A 13109-nucleotide genomic window follows, 5' to 3' on the forward strand; every position below is an offset into this window, starting at 1 on the left:
TCTGCTCTGCCGTTTCATTATGGCCGATCCATTTCCCTCTCAGCCCCAATCTATAAGACCATAAGACATCTTCAAAAAGGCGATGCCTCAAAGAGGAGACATCCATCATTAAGGACTCCCACCACTCTGGACTTGCCCTCTTCTCATTACTACCGCAGGGAGCCGGTACAAGAGCCTGAAGCCACACACTCAATTTTAGGAACAGCTTCTTCACCTTGGCCATCTGAATTCTGAACAGTTGATCACCCATGAATACAACCTTGCTATTTTGCCTTCATTTTATAGGGTTTGTTTATCTTATATTTCTACTGTAACTTATTGTTTTTTAAATGTTTTGCACTAAAATGCTGCTGCAAAACTACAAATTTCAAAACCAATGTCAGTGATGATAAACCTGATTCTGATTCTGGGAATTAGCTGTTGATGAACTGAAATCATTAGTAATGAGCTTTCTGGGCTATCTAGCCCCCACCCTGCAACCCATTCTCTCTGCTGCTCGATGGTAGAATGGATTGCAATGAGACGTCCAAATGCCTGGTTGGGCTGATGAAGTAGAATATGTGCAGGAGCAGCCTGTGCCCCAAACATCTCCATGCAGCATAGAGTGGCATGGAGAGCCAAACATCTCCATGTAGCATAGAATGACATGGAGAGCCAAACATCTCCATACAGCATAGAATGGCATGGAGAGCCAAACATCTCCGTACAGCATAGAATGGTATGGAGAGCCAAACATCTCGATGTAGCATAGAATGACATGGAGAGCCAAATATCTCCATACAGCATAGAATGGTATGGAGAGCCAAACATCTCCATGTAGCATAGAATGGTATGGAGAGCCAAACATCTCCATGTAGCATAGAATGGCATGGAGAGCCAAGCATCTCCATGTAGCATGGAATGACATGGAGAGCCAAACATCTCCATGTAGCATAGAATGGCATGGAAAGCATATGTGAGAGATGGCTCATATTGTATGGGATTAACTCCCAAGAAGAGTTTCAGTGCCGGTGTCTAATAAACAATTCCATCTGAATGAGGTTCAGCCTGATCAGGATTGACTCCTCCATTCATGACCCCTCTGTCATGCCATGTTAATGTCATTTGTACATATTACAATTGACAATTGATATACAACATGAGAAAATAGAAGTAGCAATAATTTATTTTACTTTGAGCGAGAATATTGGGAAATCATAAATACAAGAGGTTCTGCAGATAAGGTTCTGGTACTCTTAAGCAACACACACACAAAGTGCTGGAGGACCTCAGGAAGTCAGACAGCATCTATAGAAGGGAATAAGCATTAAATGTTTTGGCTTTGAATGAAGGGCTTCATCCTGAAACGTCGATTGTACATTATATTCTCCTCTACAGATGCTGCCTGACTTGCTGAGTTCTTACCACAAATTAAGAAAGTGCATTTTTATAGTGTTATGATACCAGCCCCCTCCTTTGCGAGAATCACAAGAGCCCTAGTGAAGGGGGGGGGGGGGGTCAATGACCCAAGAGGGAGAGAGACGTGCTGAACAGCCACAGGAAATGGGAGAGAGAGGGAGACGTGCTGAAGACCACGTTCCACCGGGAAGCAGAATAAAGCGACCCTGGCTATTGTCTCATGAAGACCACGTGTAAAGCCCTCGGGCAAAGTGGGCTGGTTGAGAGAGAGATTGACACCTGCGATCTCGTGAGGAAGTATAAAGGAGAGTCTGGGGGGGACGACCCCTTCAGTCGCACCAGAAGAGACGCTAGAAATCCTGCGACAGCCGGTGGTGGGGTTCGTGTGCGTCTTTTCCTTGCCTGGGATTGGCGACCTCACCACGGAAGAACGGCTTAGCTACAGGGGAGGCCACAAATGAGCGTCCATTTCCCAATGAGACTTCGACGAACTGAACTCCTGAAGGTTGGAAAACCTGTCGGGTAACTGTTTCATTCAATCTCTATATCTCTCTCTCTCTTTCTAACAAAAGTGCTCCAACGCGACACCACAACAGATGGCAGCTGGTGGAACTGCAGTGACCACAAGAGACTTTCAGATATACAGCGGACAATATATACATTACCCCTAGACAACGATAGAGTTTATTGCTTATTGGTTATTACTATACCTGCGCTTTAGATTGAGTATTGACGACTTATGGTATCTGAATGTTTGTATTAACCTTACTTTTGTGCCCCTTTATAAATAAAAGTGTTTGAAAATGGTACCATCAGACTTCAGCGGACCTCTCTATCTTTGCTGGTAAGTGATCCAGTTACGGGATACGTAACAACGTGGGTGCCTCGTCTCGAGATTTGAAACCAAAATTAGGAGGGCAGTGAATTGGGTTTGTAAGTCAAAAAAAAAAGAAAAAAAAATTGGATCTGGTACGCGGGTAGCCAGACGGGAAACCAGCAAAGATGGACGTGGATGAATTTATGAAAAACCCGACTGTAGAGGCGCTAGAGGCGGCCACCAAATCAGACTTGTTAAATTTGGTGAAGGGATTGGACCTCGCAGAAGTGAGGTCATCCATGCAAAAGCAGGAGGTGCGAGGGGCCATAACTCGGTATTACATTGGGAAGAAAGTGTTTGAAGCTGGGGTCTTGGAAAATATCCCTGAAAAGTACCAGTGAGTGGAATGGATCAGCTAGAGTTGGAGAAATTAAAGTTGGAACATGAACTTAAAATGAAGCAGCTGGAAGCGGCTGAGAGAGAGAAAGAAAGGGAACAGGCGTTCCACATAAAGGAGTTAGAGGTGAAAGGGGACCAAGCTGAAAAGCAAAGATAGCATGAAATTCAGCTAAAAGAGCTAGAAGTAGCCGAGAAAGAGAGGGAACGAGCTGAGAAAGAGAAGGAACGAGCCGAGAAAGAGAAGGAACGGGCTGAAAAGCAAAGAGAGTATGAGGAGAGACGAGAACAGAGGGAACATGACTTGGAGGTGGAGAAGTTAAAGAAAGAGCGAAGAGATCTAGGGTTAGATCGAGAGGAGAGGTTTAATGTTAGTCGGGAGTTGAGGGTAGTACCTCCATTCGAAGAGTCGGATGTTGATAGTTATTTCTTGCTTTTTGAAAAGGTGGCAGTAAATCAAAAGTGGCCCAAAGAGCAGTGGGTGGCGTTGTTACAAAGTGTGTTAAAGGGGAAGGCACAACGAGCATATGCAGCCTTGGCCGTCGAGGAAGGGGAAGCGGAGAATTATGCCAAAGTAAAAGAGGCCATTCTCCAGAGTTACGAGCTAGTACCTGAAGCGTATAGGCAAAGGTTCAGAAATTTACGGAAAGGGTGGAATCAAACGTATACCAAGCTAGCCTATGAAAAGGGTGTGCTCTTGGACCGTTGGTGCACCGCGGAACAGGTGGACGGGGATTATGGGCGTATCAGGGAGTTATTTCTGATTGAGGAATTAAAAGGGTGTGTTCCGGAGGAGATCTGGATGTATTTGAATGAGAAGGCGAATAAGTCCATCTCAGAAATTGCTAGGTTCGCAGATGAATATGCCCTAACCCACAGGATAAAGATTTCCTCACCAAAAGGTTACCCGAGAGACCATTGGAACGGTAGGGAAAGTCCGCCGGCTGAGGCAGAGGTCCCGCCGGGAGCTAGTGGCAAGGTTGAGGGGGAAAGGCCAGGCGGCCCGAGATTTCCGGGCTTGACCTGTTTTAATTGTGGGAAGGGAGGACATATTGCCTCTAGGTGCTTTGCTCCGAGAAAGGAGTCAGAAAAAGGGAGAACAGCGGTCCCTATCAGGTGTGCTGTGGTAATCAGTAAATTGACGAGAGAGCCCCGGGTAGACAGAGTACGAGAAGGGTCAGAGACTTGGCTGTCACCCGGAACGGTGTCCGTGAAGGGGGGAGACCCACCCATTCCCATCCAAATCTGGCGAGACACCGGGGCGGAGCTGTCGTTGATCCGCCGTGAGATACTAGATTTCGGTCGGAGAAGGGGAATGGTCGCCGTGAAGGGGATAGGTACAAGAATAGAAATGGTGCCCCTACATCAGGTAATTATGGATTGTGAGCTGGTATCTGGACCAGTCGAAATAGGGGTGCCAGCAGAATTCCCGAGAACTGACGCGGACGTCCTCCTCGGAAATGATCTAGCCGGGGGGCAGGTTTGGACACGGCTCAAACCGCCTGTGAGGATTGCAGCCCCACCCCTCGCATCTCCAGTCTGTACCACAGGCGCGAGCATTCGCAGCCTGTCGAGAAAGGCAGCTGAGAAAACGAGCAGTTTAAATCTGGCCAGTATTGATTTGGCCAAGACGGTCCTACCGACCCTGTACCACGAGGGTTCTGAGGGTGGTAAACCGAAGAGTAGTAAAGTGAAAGGGGTTAAGGGAGAGGAGCGAGATCTTCCCTTAGCGAAGAGAAAGGTCCTAGAGGTAGGAAATAAAGATGAGAGATGGAAAAAGCTGTTAAAAGGTCCAGAGTTGGACATGGATGATCTGTCGGGGGTGGCAGCCCTGTTTGAAGAAGTTGAGAGTTATCAAGGTGTTCCCGAGAATGAGATGAATGCAGTCCTAGATGAAAAGGATGCCATTACCTTGGAGAGGTCTGCTGGGTTGGCAGACGAGGTTGGTTCAGCCCGCGGGGTTGAGTTTACTCTGGAAGGGAGTTGCCCAGAGAGGAACTGGGAGGATCAGGGGAAGTTAGAATTCGAAAAGGGTACGGGTATTGAAAGCCTGGAAGAGGCCGATGTCCCGTTTGAGTGTGTCCAAGATGTGGATGCACGTGGTACTGAACCTAGTAATGGAGCTCAGAAAAGGTCTGAGGTATTTGAGTCAGTTGAAAAGGAATGCAGTCCCTGTGGGTCAGATGGACTGGGTTGAAGACGGGGTTAACCCTGGTAATTGGGGGAAGGGAGGGTTCCCAGGTGTTGGTACACGAAGGGGTGGTGAACCTTAAAGTGGAACTCGACCATGGGGGAATAAACATCATTATTGAAGGGAATGGGAAGTTTGTAGTTCCCAAATCGAATGAAGAAAATTTAAAGTTTAGATTGGTGTCAGAAGAAGCAACCAAGCTACAGAAACGAGGGCTTGGGAACACGGTGCCTGCGCGTCGGTTACAGGTTGATTTGGAATATAAAGGTGCCTCAAACGCTGTTGTTATTCAAGAGCCGAAATTTAAATGTGGCCTGAGGGAAAGGTTCGAACGGAAACCCATCAGCCTGCATGGTCCTGACAAAAGGGCCAGCCGCCTGGGTAACATTACAGAATGGGGTGGAAATGGTCTAAGTGGTGTTGATAAGATGACCCCGATGAACGAGACGGGCGGGAGTTCACCACGCCAAATTACTCAAGTTCCCCACGGGGGGACTCCCCGGAAAAGAGGCGACGGTTAATTGAAGTCTGATGCTACAAGATTTTCAGTACGGTACGCGATGTTAAGATATTAAAGAAAGGGACACTGTAATCGTTAACTGTTTAGGTACTGACTTGAATGTATAACAGTAGTACTCTGTGAAAAGAAAAGTTTGTGTATGGTGGTAGGTAAAAAAAAAAGAAATCCTGTAAGACTCTATAAGACTGTTTTTTTTAACCGCTGGTAAAAAAACGTTTAAGAGGGGAGGTGTTATGATACCAGCCCCCTCCTTTGTGAGAATCGCAAGAGCCGTAGTGAAGGGGGGGGGGTCAATGACCCAAGAGGGAGAGAGACGTGCTGAACAGCCACAGGAAATGGGAGAGAGAGGGAGACGTGCTGAAGACCACGTTCCACCGGGAAGCAGAATAAAGCGACTCTTTGACTATTGTCTCATGAAGACCACGTGTAAAGCCCTCGGGCAAAGTGGGCTGGTTGAGAGAGAGATTGACACCTGCGATCATGTGAGGAAGTATAAAGGAGGGTCTGGGGGGGGACGACCCCTTCAGACGCACCAGAAGAGACACTAGAAATCCTGCGACAGCCGGTGGTGGGGTTTGTGTGTGTCTTTTCCTTGCCTGGGATTGGCGACCTCACCAAGGAAGAACGGCTTAGCTACAGGGGAGGCCACAAATGAGCGTCCATTTACCAACGAGACTTCGACGAACTGAACTCCTGAAGGTTGGAAAACCTGTCGGGTAACTGTTTCATTCAATCTCTATATCTCTCTCTCTCTTTCTAACAAAAGTGCAGCAACGCGACACCACGACAGACGGCAGCTGGTGGAACTGCAGTGACCACAAGAGACTTTCAGATATACAGCGGACAATATATACATTACCCCTAGACAACGATAGAGTTTATTTCTTATTGGTTATTACTATACCTGCGCTTTAGATTGAGTATTGACGACTTATGGTATCTGAATGTTTGTATTAACCTTACTTTTGTGCCCCTTTATAAATAAAAGTGTTTGAAAATGGTACCATCAGACTTCAGCGGACCTCTCTATCTTTGCTGGTAAGTGATCCAGTTACGGGATATGTAACAATCGCAAAAAACAGAAGAGATTCTGCAGATGCTGGGAATCCAGAGCAAAACACAAAATGCTGGAGGGACTTAGCACTTTCACAGTATCTTTTCTGATCATACAAAAGAGTATCGCAGCAAATCAATACTTGAGATCTTTAGTCACCACAATGTTATGGAAAGGAAATAGTTGATTATTTTTCTCTCTGTGCTTTGCAGTTCAGATCAAGAATTTAATTATTGGACAAGCTTAATTAGTAAAGAACAACATTATGCTCTGAATCTTGGCTAAATTTGTAAAATATGTTTGAGTAAATGTACAATTTTGGCCTTAACCTCACAGAAGGAAAATAATCTGAATGTGAACTAAATAACTAATTCTACACTGGCATACTGAGTACATCAATAGCCTTGTTTTTTAAAATTATGTTACTGATATGAAAGAACAATAGTTAGACTGTTTAGAAATGTTCTTTTCAATTATGAAGATGGGAAATTGTAAAAGTTGCATGTTGCTCAAACAGAATTGTAGTTGAAATGTTAGCCCATATGGTCAATACCATTATTTCATTTGTAGACCTTATTTATTGATGTTCAGCTTTAAATTCATTGTCATATGTTCATGATTTCTTCGTGCAATAATGGTTACTATTCTGTTCCACTCCTTCATTATTTTCAATTTTAATAAAAATTCATTCTTCATATGACTCCATTTTATAATTTATGCTCTCAGTACTTTCAGTTTGTCTTTCTTTCCACATTTGCTTTTGTTTCACTGCCTCATTAACACAAATGAAAGAGCTTACTAATCAAAGTAAGACAATATCAAAAGCTACAAAATGTTCCATATATGATTTACATAATTCAAGTATGATTTAAATACATCTAATTCAAGTCAAAACCAATTTAAGCAGAATTAATGCTTTGATCTGCTAATTCTGTTGAGGAAAAAAAGCAAATATGCTGGTTTAAATTTTTTTTTTGCCATTCTTAAATCCATCACTTCATTGTTGAGACAGGATATCCTCAAAGTCTCCATAAGCAAGGCTTTGGAGAAGTGCAGAAGAGGTTTACTAGGATGCTGCCTGGATTAGAGGGCATGTGCTATAATGAGAGATTAGACAAACTTGGGTTGTTTCCTCTAAAGCAGAGGAGGCTTAGGGGAGACCTGATAGAGGTTTATAAGGTTATGACAGCCATAGATAGAGTAGTGTATATAGACAGTATCTTTTTCAAAAGATTGAAATGTCTAATACCAGAGCCCATGCATTTAAGGTAAGAGGGGTTAAATTCAAAGGAGATGTGAGGGGCAAGATGTTTTTACACAGAAATTGGTGGGTGCCTGGAATGTGCTGCCTGGGGTAGTGGTAGAGACTGATACATGAGGGAATTTAGGAGACTTTTAGATAGGGACATGAATGTAAGGGAAATGGAAGGATATAGACTCTGCATAACAGAAGCAAAGAGTTTAGTTGGCCATTTGATTACTAATTTAATTGGTTTGGCATAACATTGTGGGCTGAAGGGTCAGTTCCTGTGCTGTACTGTCACTTTTATATATGGGTAAGAATTAGGAACAAAAAAGGGTGTTGTCACTTTACTGGGGATGTATTACAGACATTCAACCCGTCAAAAATAAATTGAAGAACAGATATATAGGCAGATGTCAGGGAGGTGCAAGAAAAATGTTATAGTATCAGGGAGTTTTAATTTCCTGAATAATAATAGGAATTATCTTTAAATAAAAGGCTCTGTGAAGGAACCTTGTTTTTTTAGATGTATTCAAGAGAGTGTTGGATTGGGGTATAGAATTGTTAATTTTCTTGCTTTTTAACTTCCTTATGCGTGCTTATATTTTTATATGATCAGCTATGTAATGTAATTTTTCAATGAATTTTCCAACAATTACAGTACAGTTGGCTCTATATTTTTCTAGAAACTTTTGAGATTCAGTAGCAGGTGTCATGCAACTTAAATCTGGATATTTTATTAGTTAACTGTTATCAGCACAATTTTTGTTACCTCATCTGGTATAAAAAGACCATCATTACTTTATATTCTAGTCTTTTCTTTGAACTCTCAACACTTCTTCTTGTTCTTCTTTGCTATTATAACATTTAATAAAACCATAGTAAGCATCAAGTTCTATGCTTCATTCTTGTTTTCCAAAGAACCTTTAAATTGCTTAAACATTGGGATCCAACAGCTTGGTGGAGTCAGCAGGATGATTGCGAAAATTTATGGAGTAGAATAAAGATGAAGGGAAATATTTTGCTCCACACATGCGATCTTCCTCCTTACTTTCCTAACCATCAGAGAAATCATCTCATTCTTACTTCAATGCAGCATCTAAACAAAGGAAATTTAGGATAAAGTTAAATGCGTATAAAATTAAATTTCAGTTGCAAATCTAGTGATTAAAAATTGGAAGTAACAATTAATGTGTTCTGCATAACAAAAATTGTAACAAGTTGAAAGAATATCAATAAAATTAAAATTGTTACAAGCTTGCTGAGTGCCAATAAAATTATCATCAGATCACTAAGTTGACAAATTAAGTGTTATGTGCAGCACAGCAATGTCCAAAGTAGTGCAACCCACTACAGAAAAAGGAAACGATCCCCCAGTTGTTAGATGTGAACAGATGACTGAGAGTTGGGGTTCTTACCCGTACAAAATATTTCAACTTGACAAGATTAATGAAGAAATCAGAGTGAAATATGTGTCAGTGTTGTCTAATGAAATTTGACTGCTAGTCAATATTTTAAAAAAAAATCATGAGTAAAACCTTGGGAATGCTTGAGGGAAAGAAAAAACTGCATGGGTGTTAGGAGTGTTATCACAGTTAAAAGAGAAACGAATGCTGAGTTGGAAGGTCAAATATGTGGTTTTAAATGTGAACATGTAAGTTAATGGAAGTAAAAAAGTTAATTGAACAAGTGAAAAACGAAAAGGAAAACTGATGAGCTACAGAAACTGCATGACAGAGACAGTAAAAATTCTAAGGAGCAAATCTTAGAATTAACCAAACAAGTGAAAGAACTATGGAATAAGTGTATTTGCATGGAAGTGCATTGCATGGAGCTTTAAGATAAAATGAAGCAGTATCAGAAAATCCAGTAGAGACCTCAAGTGGAGTGATGCTCCTGGTATTGGACAGTCTTATGAGGCAATACCACTTGCCGAGCTCAGAGGAATTAGGAGATGGAAATTGCTTGGACTCTACAGAGACCTATAGTGACACAAGTGAAGATGGCAATAATGGAACAATAGGTTAGCCAACCGTATAATGACTTGCCCCAATAAAGATCAAGGAAGTGATAACACCCAAAAATGAAGATGGGAATTATGAAAAGAGACAGGTTTATCATCAACCAGCTGAATTGGAGAAGACTGATAGATAGTCCAAAGAGTTTTCACGTCCTAAAAAAAGGAGGTTTAAAGTCTTGAGCTGAACTTAAATGTATTAAGAACCTATACAACACCCATATGATTGGAGAAAGGTGGTTGAGTGTAAACAAAAGACTTTTGAAAGCATTTCTGAATATGAGGAACACTGCAGAACAGTGCGGTTGAGTTACTCAGGAGTTCTTAACAAGTTAAACATCGCGTAATGGCCAATATATTCCACAATTTTCATCGCACAAGTGGTTTATAACTGTCAATGTGGCCAGTGGATTCTGGTTTCTACCACTGGCACAGGAGTGTCAGCCATAGTTGGCTTTTACACTTAATGGACAGGACTATTCCACTGACTACCATATGGCTCAGAGTCAACATTTTAGGGACTTACCAGCCATGAGTTTGACTATCATACGGCATGTAGATGACATCCTGATTGCATTTGACAATGCAGACCCAGATGAACATGAAGTGTTTTATTTGCTTGATTTATCTTCCAAAGGCTCACAAAGCAAATTTGGACAAGGTGCAATTGCAACAATAAGAAGCAAATTACTTGGGACAGAAAGTTTCAAAAGTTCAGAGTAAGATTTATTATCAGAGTACATACATTTCACCATGTACAACCCTGAGATTCTTTTTTTTGTGGGCATACTCAGAAAATCTAGAGAACAGTAACTGTAAACAGGATCAATGAAAAACAAACGGTGCAAATGCAAATATAAATGAATAGCAATAGATAACGAGAGCATGAAATGACAAGATAAAGAGTCCTTAAAGTGAGATCATTGGTTGTGGGAACACTAGATGTAGAATGCGTGTAGTTATCCTCCTTTGTTCAAGAGCCTGAAGCTTGAGGGGTAGTAACTGTTCTTGAACCCAGGGGTACGCAGCCAGTCAGTACATCACACCGCACATCTATAGAAGTTTGCCAAGGTTTTATGACATCCCAAATCTTCGCAGACTCTTAGGGAAGTACAGGCACTGTCATGCTTTCTTTGCAATTACATTTATATGATAGCTCCAGGACAGGTCCTCTGAGATAGTGACGGCCATGAATTTAATGTTTCTGACACTCTCCACCTCTGCTCCTCTGATGAATTCTAGCTCATGGACCTTTAGCTTCCTTCTCCTGAAGTCGACTATCAGTTCCTCAGTATTGCTGACATTGAGTAAGAGGTTGTTTTTATGACACCACCCCGCCAAATTTTCAATCTCCCTCCTGCAAAGGCCGGCAAAACTGTAACCACCTACAACAGTCCAGCAACTCTGATCATTTCTGGGCTTGTGTAACCACAGCAGAGCGTGGGTTGATTCATCTCCTGAAATTGGACAACCATTCAACATCTGTTGAAGGGGAGAAACTGCTTAAATGATCGTGTGACTCTGAATGAAGAACAACTGGAAGCATTTCAGACTTTAATGGTGACATGATGTACAGATCCTGCATTAGGAATCCCTGATATGCGTAAACCATTTATCCTGTACGTCAATGGGAAAGACGGCTGCACGATGGCAGTCATAGGTCAAGAACATGCAGCATCATTCTGGTTATTACTCTGCCAAATTGGATAATGTTGTATTAGGATGGAGTTCAGGTTTATGAGTAGCACAGGCAAACTATCTGGCAGTCATAGTTGTTTCTCGCTTTGTGCTCAATCAATATTTAAATATCGATGTCTTCACTCAGTACATACATTACTGACAATGAATCGGGCCTTTCAAGTAACAGCTGCTCAGTGGTCTAAATGTTCAACTGCTCTTGATGCACCTAATATCATCATCAAGTGAACAAGTCCATTGAATCCAGCTACACTATTACATTGGATAAGGAGAGTTATAATGATCATGACTGTGCAAGCATAATAACATGCCATGGAGAGCAAATCAATACAAGTAAATGCCTCTGTTGAACCCAGATCAGATACTGTACACCGATAGCTCCTCAACAACAAGTAAAGAGTTTGAATACCTGGATGGGCTATTGTTTCTGAAACTGAAGTATTGGCATCAGGAAGCATGATTCCTGGTACCTTTACACAGATATGAAAACCCTGATTGAAGCGTATAAAATTGCAAAAAGAAGATCAGCTAATATCTACATGGATTCTTGTCTACATGGATATTTGGAGTTCATGACTTTAGAAACATGGAAGCAAAGGAGATTTAATATATGAGGAATGTTTGATGGGTCTGGACCTGTCCTAGCTGGAATTTAGAAGAATGAGGGAATATTGAAAGGCCTAGATAGAGTGAACCTGGAGAGGATATCCTGTAGTGAGGGAACCTAGGACCAGAGGAACAGCCTCAGAATACAAGGAAGTCCCTTTAGAACAGAGATGAGGAGGAATTTCTTCAGCAAGATGGTGGTGAATCTATGGAATACATTGCCACAGAAAGCTATGGAGAACAAATCCTTGGGTATATTTAAAGTGGAGATTGATAGATTCATGATTAGTAAGGGAGTCACATCCTATGGGGAGAATTCAGGAGAATAGGGTTGAGAGGAATAATATATCATTCATGATGGAATGCTGTAGCAGACCTGAAGGCCCAAATGGCCTAATTCTGCTTCTATGACTTATGATTTTGTTATGGCTGCAGGAACCACAAATGAGATTCGCCAAATAGTACAAGAACCCATGGATGTTATACAATTGCTGTCACAAGTATAAAAGCCACTCCAAAATGAATAGAATGGAAAGCTCTGGCAATGTATTCACAGACGAAATTGCAAAAAAGAGGCAATACGGGAAGGGGTAAAAGGAGTAAAAGAAGCTAAAGAACTAAAAGAAATATATTCTTAGATGGGGATTGCATGTCACATTGACTCTGACCAAGGGACACATTTCATTGGGAGTATATGTCAGCAATTATGTCGACTGATGAACATTGAATTGTCTATCCATTGTCCACACAATTTCCAGAGTCATCGGGACAAGTCAACTGAATGAATGGAATAATCAAACAATGACTTAAGTACCATGTCTACATCCATTCCAATGATCTTATGTAGCATGGAGCAACACCAAATTAATAAAAAACTAAATTCAGTCCAAATAAACTCTTCTCAGGCTTCCAGCCAGGTACAGATAATAATTATAACTGATGTTTCGATAACAAACTTTCTCATCTTCTTCAAGGATGAAGAAGATTAGGTCTATTTGATGTAACAGGGTAAACCATGGCATTATCTAGAGTTCTTGGTCACAAAGCAGCCGATGTACATATCATGACAGTTTGGTTAACTACTGTGTGAAATTAACCAAAGCTGTACAGTCTGCTTTTCAGCAGGTTTCCACTGCTTGGTGTGATTCAACAGAAGGAGGACACATTTT

The sequence above is a fragment of the Hemitrygon akajei genome, chromosome 6 (genome assembly GCF_048418815.1).
Source record: "Hemitrygon akajei chromosome 6, sHemAka1.3, whole genome shotgun sequence".
NCBI classification, from domain to species: Eukaryota; Metazoa; Chordata; class Chondrichthyes; order Myliobatiformes; family Dasyatidae; genus Hemitrygon; species Hemitrygon akajei.